The sequence below is a fragment of the Dama dama genome, chromosome X (assembly GCF_033118175.1).
Source record: "Dama dama isolate Ldn47 chromosome X, ASM3311817v1, whole genome shotgun sequence".
Classification (NCBI taxonomy): Eukaryota; Metazoa; Chordata; class Mammalia; order Artiodactyla; family Cervidae; genus Dama; species Dama dama.
Window position 1 is genome coordinate 81,912,437 of NC_083714.1, and position 14,681 is coordinate 81,927,117.

Below are 14,681 nucleotides of genomic sequence, written 5' to 3' on the forward strand. Positions count from 1 at the left end.
CTCATATTATGCCCCATGTGCAATTTCCCAAAATTAAGACAAAAGAGAATAAAAACTTCTAGAGACATGAGTAAAGTCAAAAGAGGAAGAGGTTTCCCATTATACCGTTAGAGGATGAACACAGGGATGCCCCTAAATTCACAGTATAAATGAGAAAGCTAGTAGAATAAAGCAAGAGTCACTCCCAAGCCCCAAATAACTTTTATAAACTCTGCAATGCTGATAGTTTGAAAAGGCAAATGGCTACACAATGAAATTAACATAGTCATATGATACCAGCATTTCTGAAAAATGAGATAAAACACAAGAAAATGCTATAGTATATGGCATATGTTTTTTAAAAGTTTTAAACTCAGAACTCACTCAGGATACAAAAGCAGTGAGCACTGCTTCAAAACTTTGCAAGGTGAATTAATCAACAGTCACCTGGGGCAAAAATTATAATTAAGACATTGCCTAAAGCTTGTGAGGAATACCTGAAGGATGAGTTTCCTAATTTTGGGGAATTAGGGCATTCAAATGTACCTATGTATACTAGTGTATTTAGAAAGTCAAACAATGTCAAGGACAAACATGAAAAATTATACTGTTCAGTGCTCACTTCGGCAGCACATATACTAAAATTGAAATGATACAGAGATTAGCATGGCCCCTGCACAAGGATGACACACAAATTCGTGAAGCGTTCCATGTTTAAAAAAAAGAAAAAAAGAAAAAGAAAAATTATACTGTTCAGTGATTGGAAGAATTAATATTGTTAAAATGATCATACTACTAAAAGCAATCTACAGATTCAATGCAATCCCTATCAAAATATGACAAGCAATTTTCACAGAACTAGAACAAAAAAATTCTAAAATATCTATGGAAATGAAAAGGCCCCAAAGAGCTGAAACAATTTTGAGAAAGAGAAACAGAGCTGGAGGAATCACACTCTCTGACTTCAGACTGAAAATACAAAGCTTTAGTAATCAAAACATTATGGTACTGGCACAAAAACAGACGCATGGATCAACAGAACAGAACAGACAGCCCAAAATAAGCCCATACACTTATAGTCAATTGATCTACAACAAAGGAAGCAAATTATACAATGAAGAACAGACAGACTCTTCAATAAGGGGTATTGTGAAAACTGGACAGCTACATGTAAAAGAATGAAATTAGAACATTTCTCATACTATATACAAAAATAAACTCAAATGCATTAAAGACATAAACATTATATCAGAAACCATAAAACTCTTAGAAGCAAACATATATAGATCACTCTTTTTCATAAAACATAGTAATTTTTTTGGATCTATCTATCTAAAGCTAAAGAAATGAAACCAGAAATAAACAAAGGGGACTTAATTAAACTTAAAATCTTTTGCCCAGCAAAGGAAGCCATTGATAAAATGAAAAGAAAATTTACTGAATAGGAGAAAATATTTATTAATGATATGACCAATAATGGATTAATGTCCAAAATATATAAACAGTTAATACAAGTCAACTTTTAAAAAATAACAATAACAAACAACTCAATCAAAAACCAGGCAGAAGATCTAAACAGACATTTTCCAAAGAAGCCGTACAGATGGACAACAAGCACATGAAAAGAGGCTCAACATCGTGAATTATAAGAGAAATTGAAGTAAAACCAAAATGAGATACTACCTCACACTGTCAGACTGGCTGTCACCAAAAAGACCACAAAATTTTTAGTGAGGATGTGGGGACAGGGAACTCTCATACATTGTTAATTTTTAACTGATGCTGCCGCTATGGAAAATAGCATGGAACTTTCTACAGAAACTAAAAAGAGAACTAACATATGACCCTTTGACTGTGTAGATCACGATGAACTACACCTTACCTGTCTCCTGAGAAACCTATATAAGGATCAATAAACAACAGTTAGAATTGGACATGGAAAAACTGAGTGATTCAAAATTGGGAAAAAGTACAAGGCTGTATATTGTCACCCTGCTTATTTAACTTATAAGTAGTGTGTGTGTGTGTGCTCGGTCACTCAGTCATGTCCTACTTTTTGCAACTCCCTGGACTGTAACCCACCAGGCTCCTCTCTCCATGGAATTTTCCAGTTAAGAATACTAGAGTGGACCCAGAGGGATTGGGTAGAGAGGGAGGTGGGAGGGGGGATCGGGACGGGGAATACATGCAAATCCATGGCTGATTCATGTCAATGTATGACAAAAACCACTACAATATTGTAAAGTAATTAGCCTCCAACTAATAAAAATAAATGGAAAAAAAAAAAAAAAAGAATACTAGAGTGGGCTGCCATTGTCTACTACAAGGAATCTTTCCGACCCAGGGATTGTATCCATGTCTCTTGCATCTCCTGCAAGATTCTTTAGGCAGCTAGATTCTTTACCACTGTGCCACCTAGGGAAGCCCTATATGCAGAATACATCATGCAAAATGCTGGGCTGGATGAATCACAAGCGGGAATCAAAATTGCCAAAGAAATACCAACAACCTCAGATATACAGATTATACCACTCTAATGGCAGAAAGTGAAGAGGAACTAAAGAGCCTCTTGATGAGGGTGAAAGTGGAGACTGAAAAAGTTGGCTTGAAAGTCCACAATAAAAATTAAGATTATGGCATCTGGTCCCATCACCTCATGGCAAACAGAAGAGGAGGAATAAGTGTAAGCAGGGGCAGATTTTATTTTCTTGGGCTCCAAAATCACTGTGGATGGTGACTCCAGCCATACAATTAAAAGACACTTGCTCTTTGGAAGGAAAGCTATTACAAATCTAGACAGTATATTGAAAAGCAGAGACATCACTTTGCCAACAAACGTCCATATAGTCAAAGCTATGTTTTTTCCAGTATTCATGTATGGATGTGAGAGCTGAACCACAAAGAAGTCTGAGTGCTGGAGAACTGACACTTTCAAATCATGGTTCAAGAGAAGACTCTTGAGAGTCCCTTGGGCTGCAATGAGTTCAAATCAGTCAACCCTAAATCAAATCAGTCCTGAATATTCATTTGAAGGACTATTTGCTGAAGTTGAAGCCTCAATACATTGGTTACCTGATGTGAAGAGCCAACTCATTGAAAAAGACCCTGATGCTGGGAAAGATTGAAGGCAAAAGGAGAAGGGGGTGGCAGAGGATGATATGGTTAGATAGCATCATGGACTCAATGGACATGAATTCTGGGAAACTCCAGGAGATAGGTGAAGAGTCAAACACGACTTAGTGACTGAACACATGACACAGCAATTTCACTTCTGAGTATACAACCAAAAGGAAAAAAAAAAAAAAAAAACATTAAAGACAAAACAAAACTCACTCATTCAAAAAGATACATGCACTCCAATGTTCATAGCAGCACTATTTATGATTGCCGAGATAGGGAAGCAAGTTGTGTCCATCAACATAGAAATATATATGTGTGTGTGTGTGTGTGTGTGTGTGTGTGTGTGTATATGTATATGTTTATATGTGTGTGTGTGTGTATGTATGTGTGTGTATATATATATATATATACTCAGTCACAGACTTTCTCCATATCTCAGCTGGTAAAGAATCCACCTGCAATGCAGGAATGCAGGAGACCCCAGTTCGATTCTAGGGTCAAGATTCCTGGGTTGGGAAGGTGCACTGGAGAAGGGATAGGCTACCCATTCCAGTATTCTTGGGCTTCCCTGGTGGTTCAGATGATAAAGGATCCTCATGCAATGTGGTAGACCTGGGTTTGATCCCTGGGTTGGGAATATACCCTGGAGAAGGGGAAGGCTACCCACTCCAGTATTCTGGCCTGGAGAATTCCATGGGGTTATAGTATAGTCCATGGTATAGTCCATGGGGTTGCAAAGTGTTGGACACGGCTGAGCAACTTTCACTTTCACTTTTCGTTACTCAGCCATAAAAAGAATGGAATTTTTCCATTTGCAACAAACATCATGGGTGGATTTAGAGCACATTATGCTAAATGAAATGTCAGACAAAGAAAGACAGTTACTGTATGACATCACTTAAATATGGAGTATCACAAAAACAAAACAAACCAATGAATATAACAAAACAGAAACTGACTTATGGATAGAGAACAAATTAGTGGTTACCAGTGGGGATAGGGAAAATGAGAGGGGAATTTTTGGAGTAGGGGATTAAAAGGTACAGACTGTTATGTATAAAATAAAGTACAAAGATAAATTGTATAGTGAGAAATATAACATATTTCATAATACCTATAAATGCAGTATAACCTTTAAAATTGTGAATCACTATATTCTACACCTGTAGCTTATACAGTTTTTGTTCACTGACTATATCTCAATTTAAAAAATATTTAAAGAAGCTAGAAAATTGTAAAAATAAAAACACCTTTGCCAGATAAACAAATGCTGAGGGTATTTGTTACCACTAGACCAAGTAGTGCTACCACACAAGAAATGTTAAAGAAATGCATTTAAGATAAAATGAAAGGACACTAAACAATAATTCAAAGACATAAAAAGATGCATGGAATTAAAGAATTGGTAACTACACAAATAAATATAAATGCCAGTTTTAATTTTGTTTGTAACTCTTTTTTTAATTCCTATATGAATGAAAAGATAATGCATAAAAATAATAAATCTGCATTATTGGTTACATAATGTATAAAGATGGATTTGTGATAAAAACAAAAGTTTTTGGAAAAATATGTATAAGTAAAATTTTTATATATTGTTTTAGACAAGGTTGTATCAATTAGAAATACAACATTATAAATTTATAATATTAATTGCAATTTCTATGATAACCACAAAGAAAATATCTTTTAAATATACACAAAGAGAAATAAGAAGGGAGTCAAAACTCCCTACAATAAGCTACAGAAAAAAAAAAATAAATACAAATGATGGCAGTAATGGGAGAGATGAAGGACAGAAATGGTACGTCATATCAAAACAAATACCAAATAACGCTCCTACTTATTAGTAATTGCCTCAAATGTAACTTCAACTAAAAGGCATATTTTGAAAGATGGATTTAATAACATGGTCTAGCTATATGTTGTCTATAAGAAATTCACTTTACATTTCTCTAATAATGAGTGATGTTGAGCATCTTTTCATGTGTTTGTTAGCCATCTGTATGTCTTCTTTGGAGAAATGTCTGTTTAGTTCTTTGGCCCATTTTTTGATTGGGTCATTTATTTTTCTGGAATTGAGCTGCAGGAGTTGCTTGTATATTTTTTTTTTTTTTTTTAATTTTTATTATTATTATTTTTTTTTTCCAGTGGGTTTTGTCATACATTGATATGAATCAGCCATGGATTTACATGTATTCCCAATCCCGATCCCCCCTCCCACCTCCCTCTCCACCCGATTCCTCTGGGTCTTCCCAGTGCACCAGGCCGGAGCACTTGTCTCGTGCATCCCACCTGGGCTGGTGATCTGTTTCACCATAGATAGTATACATGCTGTTCTTTTGAAATATCCCACCCTCACATTCTCCCACAAAGTTCAAAAGTCTGTTCTGTATTTCTGTGTCTCTTTTTCTGTTCTGCACATAGGGTTATCGTTATCACCTTTCTAAATTCCATATACATGTGTCAGTATGCTGTAATGTTCTTTATCTTTCTGGCTTACTTCACTCTGTATAAGGGGCTCCAGCTTCATCCATCTCATTAGGACTGGTTCAAATGAATTCTTTTTAATGGCTGAGTAATATTCCATGGTGTATATGTACCACAGCTTCCTTATCCATTCATCTGCTGATGGGCATCTAGGTTGCTTCCATGTCCTGGCTATTATAAACAGTGCTGCGATGAACATTGGGGTGCACGTGTCTCTTTCAGATCTGGTTTCCTCAGTGTGTATGCCCAGAAGTGGGATTGCTGGGTCATATGGCAGTTCTATGTCCAGTTTTTTAAGAAATCTCCACACTGTTTTCCATAGCGGCTGTACTAGTTTGCATTCCCACCAACAGTGTAAGAGGGTTCCCTTTTCTCCACACCCTCTCCAGCATTTATTGCTTGTAGACTTTTGGATAGCAGCCATCCTGACTGGCGTGTAATGGTACCTCATTGTGGTTTTGATTTGCATTTCTCTAATAATGAGTGATGTTGAGCATCTTTTCATGTGTTTGTTAGCCATCTGTATGTCTTCCTTGGAGAAATGTCTGTTTAGTTCTTTGGCCCATTTTTTGATTGGGTCATTTATTTTTCTGGAATTGAGCTGCAGGAGTTGCTTGTATATTTTTGAGATTAGTCCTTTGTCTGTTTCTTCATTTGCTATTATTTTCTCCCAATCTGAGGGCTGTCTTTTCACCTTACTTATAGTTTCCTTTGTAGTGCAAAAGCTTTTAAGTTTCATTAGGTCCCATTTGTTTAGTTTTGCTTTTATTTCCAATATTCTGGGAGGTGGGTCATAGAGGATCTTGCTGTGATTTATGTCGGAGAGTGTTTTGCCTATGTTCTCCTCTAGGAGTTTTATAGTTTCTGGTCTTACATTTAGATCTTTAATCCATTTTGAGTTTATTTTTGTGTATGGTGTTAGAAAGTGTTCTAGTTTCATTCTTTTACAAGTGGTTGACCAGCTTTCCCAGCACCACTTGTTAAAGAGGTTGTCTTTTTTCCATTGTATATCCTTGCCTCCTTTGTCAAAGATAAGGTGTCCATAGGTTCGTGGATTTATCTCTGGGCTTTCTATTCTGTTCCATTGATCTATATTTCTGTCTTTGTGCCAGTACCATACTGTCTTGATGACTGTGGCTTTGTAGTAGAGTCTGAAGTCAGGCAGGTTGATTCCTCCAGTTCCATTCTTCTTTCTCAAGATTACTTTGGCTATTCGAGGTTTTTTGTATTTCCATACAAATTGTGAAATTCTTTGGTCTAGTTCTGTGAAAAATACCGTTGGTAGCTTGATAGGGATTGCACTGAATCTATAGACTGCTTTGGGTAGAATAGCCATTTTGACAATATTAATTCTTCCAATCCATGAACACGGTATGTTTCTCCATCTGTTTGTGTCCTCTTTGATTTCTTTCATCAGTGTTTTATAGTTTTCTATGTATAGGTCCTTTGTTTCTTTAGGTAGATATACTCCTAAGTATTTTATTCTTTTTGTTGCAATGGTGAATGGTATTGTTTCCTTAATTTCTCTGTCTGTTTTTTCATTGTTAGTATATAGGAATGCAAGGGATTTCTGTGTGTTAATTTTATATCCTGCAACTTTACTATATTCATTGATTAGCTCTAGTAATTTTCTGGTAGAGTCTTTAGGGTTTTCTATGTAGAGGATCATGTCATCTGCAAACAGTGAGAGTTTTACTTCTTCTTTTCCTATCTGGATTCCTTTTACTTCTTTTTCTGCTCTGATTGCTGTGGCCAGCACTTCCAACACTATGTTGAATAGTAGTGGTGAGAGTGGGCACCCTTGTCTTGTTCCTGATTTCAGGGGAAATGCCTTCAATTTTTCACCATTGAGGGTGATGCTTGCTGTGGGTTTGTCATATATAGCTTTTATTATGTTGAGGTATGTTCCTTCTATTCCTGCTTTTTGGAGAGTTTTAATCATAAATGAGTGTTGAATTTTGTCAAAGGCTTTCTCTGCATCTATTGAGATAATCATATGGTTTTTATCTTTCAATTTGTTAATGTGGTGTATTACATTGATTGATTTGCGGATATTAAAGAATCCTTGCATTCCTGGGATAAAGCCCACTTGGTCATGGTGTATGATTTTTTTAATATGTTGTTGGATTCTGTTTGCTAGAATTTTGTTAAGGATTTTTGCATCTATGTTCATCAGTGATATTGGCCTGTAGTTTTCTTTTTTTGTGGCATCTTTGTCTGGTTTTGGAATTAGGGTGATGGTGGCCTCATAGAATGAGTTTGGAAGCTTACCTTCATCTGCAATTTTCTGGAAGAGTTTGAGTAAGATAGGTGTTAGCTCTTCTCTAAATTTTTGGTAGAATTCAGCTGTGAAGCCATCTGGTCCTGGGCTTTTGTTTGCTGGAAGATTTTTGATGACAGTTTCGATTTCCTTGCTTGTGATGGGTCTGTTAAGATCTTCTATTTCTTCCTGGTTCAGTTTTGGAAAGTTATACTTTTCTAAGAATTTGTCCATTTCATCCAAGTTGTCCATTTTATTGGCATAGAGCTGCTGGTAGTAGTCTCTTATGATCCTTTGTATTTCAGTGTTGTCTGTTGTGATCTCTCCATTTTCATTTCTAATTTTGTTAATTTGGTTTTTCTCTCTTTGTTTCTTAATGAGTCTTGCTAATGGTTTGTCAATTTTGTTTATTTTTTCAAAAAACCAGCTTTTAGCTTTGTTGATTTTTGCTATGGTTTCTTTAGTTTCTTTTGCATTTATTTCTGCCCTGATTTTTAAGATTTCTTTCCTTCTGCTAACTCTGGGGTTCTTCATTTCTTCCTTCTCTAATTGCTTTAGGTGTAGAGTTAGGTTATTTAATTGGTTTTTTTCCTGTTTCTTGATGTAAGCCTGTAATGCTATGAACCTTCCCCTTAGCACTGCTTTTACAGTGTCCCATAGGTTTTGGGTTGTTGTGTTTTCATTTTCATTCATTTCTATACATATTTTGATTTCTTTTTTGATTTCTTCTATGATTTGTTGGTTATTCAGAAGCGTGTTATTTAGCCTCCATATGTTTGAAGTTTTAACAATTTTTTCCCTGTAATTGAGATCTAATCTTACTGCACTGTGGTCAGAAAAGATGACTGGAATGATTTCAATTTTTTTGAATTTTCCAAGACCAGATTTATGGCCCAGGATGTGATCTATTCTGGAGAATGTTCCGTGTGCACTTGAGAAAAAGGTGAAGTTGATTGTTTTGGGGTGAAATGTCCTATAGATATCAATTAGGTCTAGCTGGTCCATTGTGTCATTTAAGGTTTGTGTTTCCTTGTTAATTTTCTGTTTAGTTGATCTATCCATAGTTGTGAGTGGGGTATTAAAGTCTCCCACTATTATTGTGTTACTATTAATTTCCTCTTTCATACTTGTTAGCGTTTGCCGTACATATTGCGGTGCTCCTATGTTGGGTGCATATATATTTATAATTGTTATATCTTCTTTTTTGATTGATCCTTTGATCATTATGTAGTGTCCTTCTTTGTCTCTTTTCACTTCCTTTATTTGAAAGTCTATTTTATCTGATATGAGTATTGCGACTCCTGCTTTCTTTTGATCTCCGTTTGCATGAAATATTTTTTTCCAGCCCTTCACTTTTAGTCTGTATGTGTCTCTTGTTTTGAGGTGGGTCTCTTGTAGACAGCATATATAGGGGTCTTGTTTTTGTATCCATTCAGCCAATCTTTGTCTTTTGGTTGGGGCATTCAACCCATTTACATTTAGGGTAATTATTGATAGGTGTGGTCCCGTTGCCATTTACTTTGTTGTTTTGGGTTCACATTTATAAAACCTTTCTGCATTTCCTGTCTAGAGAAGATCCTTTAGCATTTGTTGAAGAGCTGGTTTGGTGGTGCTGAATTCTCTCAGCTTTTGCTTATCTGTAAAGCTTTTGAATTCTCCTTCATATCTGAATGAGATCCTTGCTGGATACAGTAATCTAGGTTGTAGGTTATTCTCTTTCATTACTTTCAGTACGTCCTGCCATTCCCTTCTGGCCTGGAGGGTTTCTATTGATAGATCAGCTGTTATCCTTATGGGAATCCCTTTGTGTGTTATTTGTTGTTTTTCCCTTGCTGCTTTTAATATTTGTTCTTTGTGTTTGATCTTTGTTAATTTGATTAATATGTGTCTTGGGGTGTTTCGCCTTGGGTTTATCCTGTTTGGGACTCTCTGGGTTTCTTGGATTTGGGTGGCTATTTCCTTCCCCATTTTAGGGAAGTTTTCAGCTATTATCTCCTCGAGTATTTTCTCATGGCCCTTCTTTTTGTCTTCTTCTTCTGGAACTCCTATGATTCGAATGTTGGGGCGTTTCACAGTGTCCCAGAGGTCCCTGAGGTTGTCCTCATTTCTTTTGATCCTTTTTTCTTTTTTCCTCTCTGCTTCATTTATTTCCACCATTTTATCTTCTACCTCACTTATCCTATCTTCTGCCTCCGTTATTCTACTCTTGGTTCCCTCCAAAGTGTTTTTGATCTCATTCATTGCATTATTCATTTGTAATTGATTCTTTTTTATTTCTTCTAGGTCTTTATTAAACAGTTCTTGAATCTTTTCAATCTTTCTTTCCAGGCTATTTATCTGTAACTCCATTTTGTTTTCAAGATTTTGGATCATTTTTATTATCATTATTCTAAATTCTTTTTCAGGTAGATTCCCTATCTCCTCCTCTTTTGTTTGACTTGGTGGGCATTTTTCATGTTCCTTTACCTGTTGGGTATTTCTTTGCCTTTTCATCTTGTTTAGATTGCTGTATCTGGAGTGGGCTTTCTGTATTCTGGAGGTCTGTGGTTCCTTTTTGTTGTGGAGGATTAACCCAGTGGATGGGGTTAGACGATTGGCTTGTCAAGGTTTCCTGGTTAGGGAAGCTTGCATCAGTGTTCTGGTGCGTGGAACTTGATTTCTTCTCTTTGGAGAGCAATGGAGTGCCCAGTAATGAGTTTTGAGATGGGTCTATGTGTTAGGTGTGACCTTGGGCAGCCTGTATGTTGATGTTCAGGGCTATGTTCCTGCGTTGCTGGAGAATTTGCGTGGTATGTCTTGCTCTAAAACTTATTGGCTCTTGTGTGGTGGTTGGTTTCAGTGTAGGTATGGAGGCTTTTGGACAGTCACTTATCACTTAAAGTTCCTTGTAGTCAGGAGTTTTCTGGTGTTCTCAGGTTTTGGGCTTAAGTCTCCTGCCTCTGGATTTCAGTTTTATTCTTCCTGTAGTCTCAGGACTTCTCCAACTATGCAGCCCTGATAAGAAAACTTCTAGGTTAATGGCTAAAAGATTCTCCCCCGTTAGGGACACCCAGAGAGGTTCACAGAGTCACATGAAGAAGAGGAGAGGGAGGAGGGAGATAGAGATGAACAGGAGGAGAAAAAGGGGGACTCAAGAGGAGAGAGACAGATCTACACAGCTGTCTGTTCCCAGAGTGTTCTCCGTAGCCCAGTCACCTACAAAGATTCACAGAATTGGATTGGGAAGAGAAGGGGAAAGGAGGAAATAGAGGTGTTCTGAGGTAGAAAACAGAGAGTCAAGATTGGGAGAGAATAATCTTCGGTTTAAAAATAGGGCTTCTCTTCTTTTTTTTTTTTTTTTGTAAGGTTATAGTGTATTGAAAATGAAAATTAAGGAGTAGTAGAGGAGTACTAGAGGACTTTAAAAGAAATAAGAGAAAAAGAAAAATAGAAAATAGAAGAGAAAAAGGAAAGAAAAAAAAGAAAAAAAAAAGAAAGAAAAAGAAAAAAAAAAGAAAAAAAAATTTTTTTTTCCCCCTAATTAAAAAATCGTAAAAGTCTATGGAAATGAAAGTTAAGGAGTAATGGGGGAGTAATAGGGGATTTTAAAGGAAAATAAAAGAGAAAAAATAAAAAAGAAAAAAGAAAAAAAGAAAAAAAAATTAAAAAAAGAGAAAAAAGTAAAATTATATCTAGGAGTTTCTCTGGAGCTGTTGCGGTCAGTGTGGGTTCGGCTCAGTTTCAGATAGCTCCTCGTTCCAGCTTACGCTTCTCGATATCTACAGGCTCCTCCGGTGTAGTCAATGTTTCCTAGAGGGATTTTAATCTGTTGCACCAGTCCCTTCTGAGGCGGTTCCCTTTGTTTATTTGGCTTCTGTTTGCCGGTCTCTTCAGAGCCTCATTTCCGCCCTGACACAGGCGGGCGGAGGTGGACTCTTATTCAGGCAGCTAGTTCCGTCGCTCTGCGGGGAGGGGCTTGCGCCGCGGGACGGGCTGGCGCTGCCGGGAGGGGCTGACGCTGCTCTCTCCTCTGCGCTGCTCAGGCTCCCGGCTGTTCTATATGGAGCGCGCCCCGCGCTGCGCGAGGTTCCAGCCCTCGGGTGTTCCACAAAAGCGCGGAAGGAAAAGCTGCGCCTGCTCTCTGTGCCTTCCCCGTCAGAGCGGTCCAGGCAGCCAGGGGCTCGGTGGGCGCACTCTCCCCAGGTGTGGCGCGCCCACTCCCTTCCACGACCCGGTCTCAGTTTCCGCTGGCGCCACTCGGGTGCGCGCGCCTTCTGCCCTCCGCGTCCCCAGCCCCAGTCCCCGCCCGCGCCGGTCGGGTGCCTGCGCCCTGTGTCTCGCCGCGACCTTCCCCTCCCCTCTGCCTCCTGCCTCCGGCGGGGCTGGGTCGGTCCGTAGCCTGCGAGCTCTTCTCTGGATTTTCTCGGTCCCTTTGTTCTGCGAACAGCCGGCAGTGTGTTCGGGCCGGCTAATTTACTCTCTCCTTTGGTCTCCCACAGTTCATGTTGGCAACTCACAGAAGCTCCCTCCGATTGTCCTCAGGGCACTCAGGCCCGGACCCTACCCCAAGCAATGCCGCCTAAGAGCTCCCGGGACGGATCTCCGTCCTTAGCTCTTTTGTCTCACTTTTTATCTTTTATATTTTGTCCTACCTCCTTTCGAAGACAATGGGCTGCTTTTCTGGGCGCCTGATGACCTCAGCTAGCGATCAGAAGTTGTTTTGCGAAGTTTGCTCTGCGTTCAGTTATTCTTTTGATGAATTTGTAGCAGAGAAAGTGGTCTCCCCGTCCTACTCCTCCGCCATCTTGGCTCCTCCCCCGCTTGTATATTTTTGAGATTAATCCTTTGTCTGTTTCTTCATTTGCTATTATTTTCTCCCAATCTGAGGGCTGTCTTTTCACCTTACTTATAGTTTCCTTTGTAGTGCAAAAGCTTTTAAGTTTCATTAGATGCCCATCAGCAGATGAATGGATAAGGAAGCTGTGGTACATATACACCATGGAATATTACTCAGCCATGAAAAAGAATTCATTTGAACCAGTCCTAATGAGATGGATGAAGCTGGAGCCCATTATACAGAGTGAAGTAAGCCAGAAAGATAAAGAACATTACAGCATACTGACACATGTATATGGAATTTAGAAAGGTGATAATGATAACCCTATATGCAGAACAGAAAAAGAGACACAGAAATACAGAACAGACTTTTGAACTTTGTGGGAGAATGTGAGGGTGGGATATTTCAAAAGAACAGCATGTATACTATCTATGGTGAAACAGATCACCAGCCCAGGTGGGATGCACGAGACAAGTGCTCCTGCCTGGTGCACTGGGAAGACCCAGAGGAATCGGGTGGAGAGGGAGGTGGGAGGGGGGATCGGGTTTGGGAATACATGTAAATCCATGGCTGATTCATATCAATGTATGACAAAACCCACTGGAAAAAATAATAATAATAATAAAAATTAAAAAAAAAAAAAAAAGAAATTCACTTTAGATCCCAAAACACAAACAGGTTAAAACTGAAACAATGGGGGGAGGTCCTAAGATGGTGGAGGAATAGGATGGGGAGACCACTTTCTCCCCCACAAATTCATTGAAAGAACATTTGAACGCTGAGCAAATTCCACAAAACAACTTCTGAATGCTGGCAGAGGACATTAGGCACCCAGAAAGGCAGCCCATTGTCTTTGAAAGGAGGTAGGACAAAATATAAAAGATAAAAAGAAAGACAAACGAGATAGGGGTGGGGATCCATCCAGGGAATGGAGGAGAAGTTTCCAAACACCAGGAAACACTCTCACCGGCCAGTCTGTGGGGAGATTTGGAATCTCAGAGGGCAACATAACAAGGAGGAAAAATAAATAAATAAATAAAACTCACAGATTACATGCCTAATGTCAACTCCTAGCTCTTGCATCTCTCACCAGTAACCGGGGGCTGAACAGGGAGGCACAGGCTGCATTGCTTAGGGTAAGGACCAGGCCTGAATGCCCTGAGGACAATCAGAGGGAACTAATGTGAGATAGCAACCCAAACTGTGGGATAGCCAGAGAGAAAGAGAGAAAGAGAGAGAGAGAGAGAGAAATAAGAAAGAGAGAGAGACAGAACAATCCTGTAAAAAGCCCTAAATTAAGGCATTGCCAGACATGCTCACAGAACAAAGAACTGAGTGAATACCAGAGGAGAGCTAGCCAGCTGTGGACTGGCCCATCGCTTGCCAGAGACAGGGAGGCAGGTGGGGGGCAACCAGAGCTGGAAAGGGACAATCTTGGCCCCAGAGAGGCATCCTCTATCAAACTGTAAGCAGACTCCCAGTCGCCAACCAAGACTTCTTGGGATTCTGGACGGTTGACATCCACCAGGAGGGTCACAGATAGAGATCAGCTCCCCAGAAGAGACACAAGGCACAGCTGAGATGGGCGCACCTGCTGCCATCCAGGAAACTGAGCCGCTGGGACCACGGAGGTGATAAGATGCACTCCCAACCTGGGGAGACTGCGCTCACCAAGCACCTTGTCGCCTGAGGTGCTCAGACCTGGAAAGGGCACAAAATTCAAGCCCAACAGAGTCTGCACCTGTGTGGAGTACCCAAGAACCTGAACCTGAGCAGCTTAGACCTAGAAAGTGCATGCAACCCAGGGCCCGCCTCAGACAGTTCCTCGGCAGAGCAACCTAGATCCTGAGAAGTGTAGACTGGGAAAGTGCACATGCCACGAGTGGGGGCAAACCCAGTGCAGCTGACACACTGCAAGCACTCCCCACACACTCCAGTGATATATGTTTGCAGTGTTCCTCCCTACCCACAGCATGACTGAACAAGTGAGCCTAAATAAATGACTGCCTTTGCCTA

General features: G+C 39.4%; 1 non-coding gene across 1 annotated transcript; it reads left to right on the top strand.

The window, feature by feature from the left end:
- Window positions 1–593: 593 nt before the first annotated feature.
- LOC133053250 (U6 spliceosomal RNA) lies at window positions 594–697 on the top strand. The gene has a single exon (XR_009692182.1). It is a non-coding gene; the product is annotated as a U6 spliceosomal RNA (small nuclear RNA).
- The last annotated feature ends 13,984 nt before the right edge of the window (window positions 698–14,681 follow it).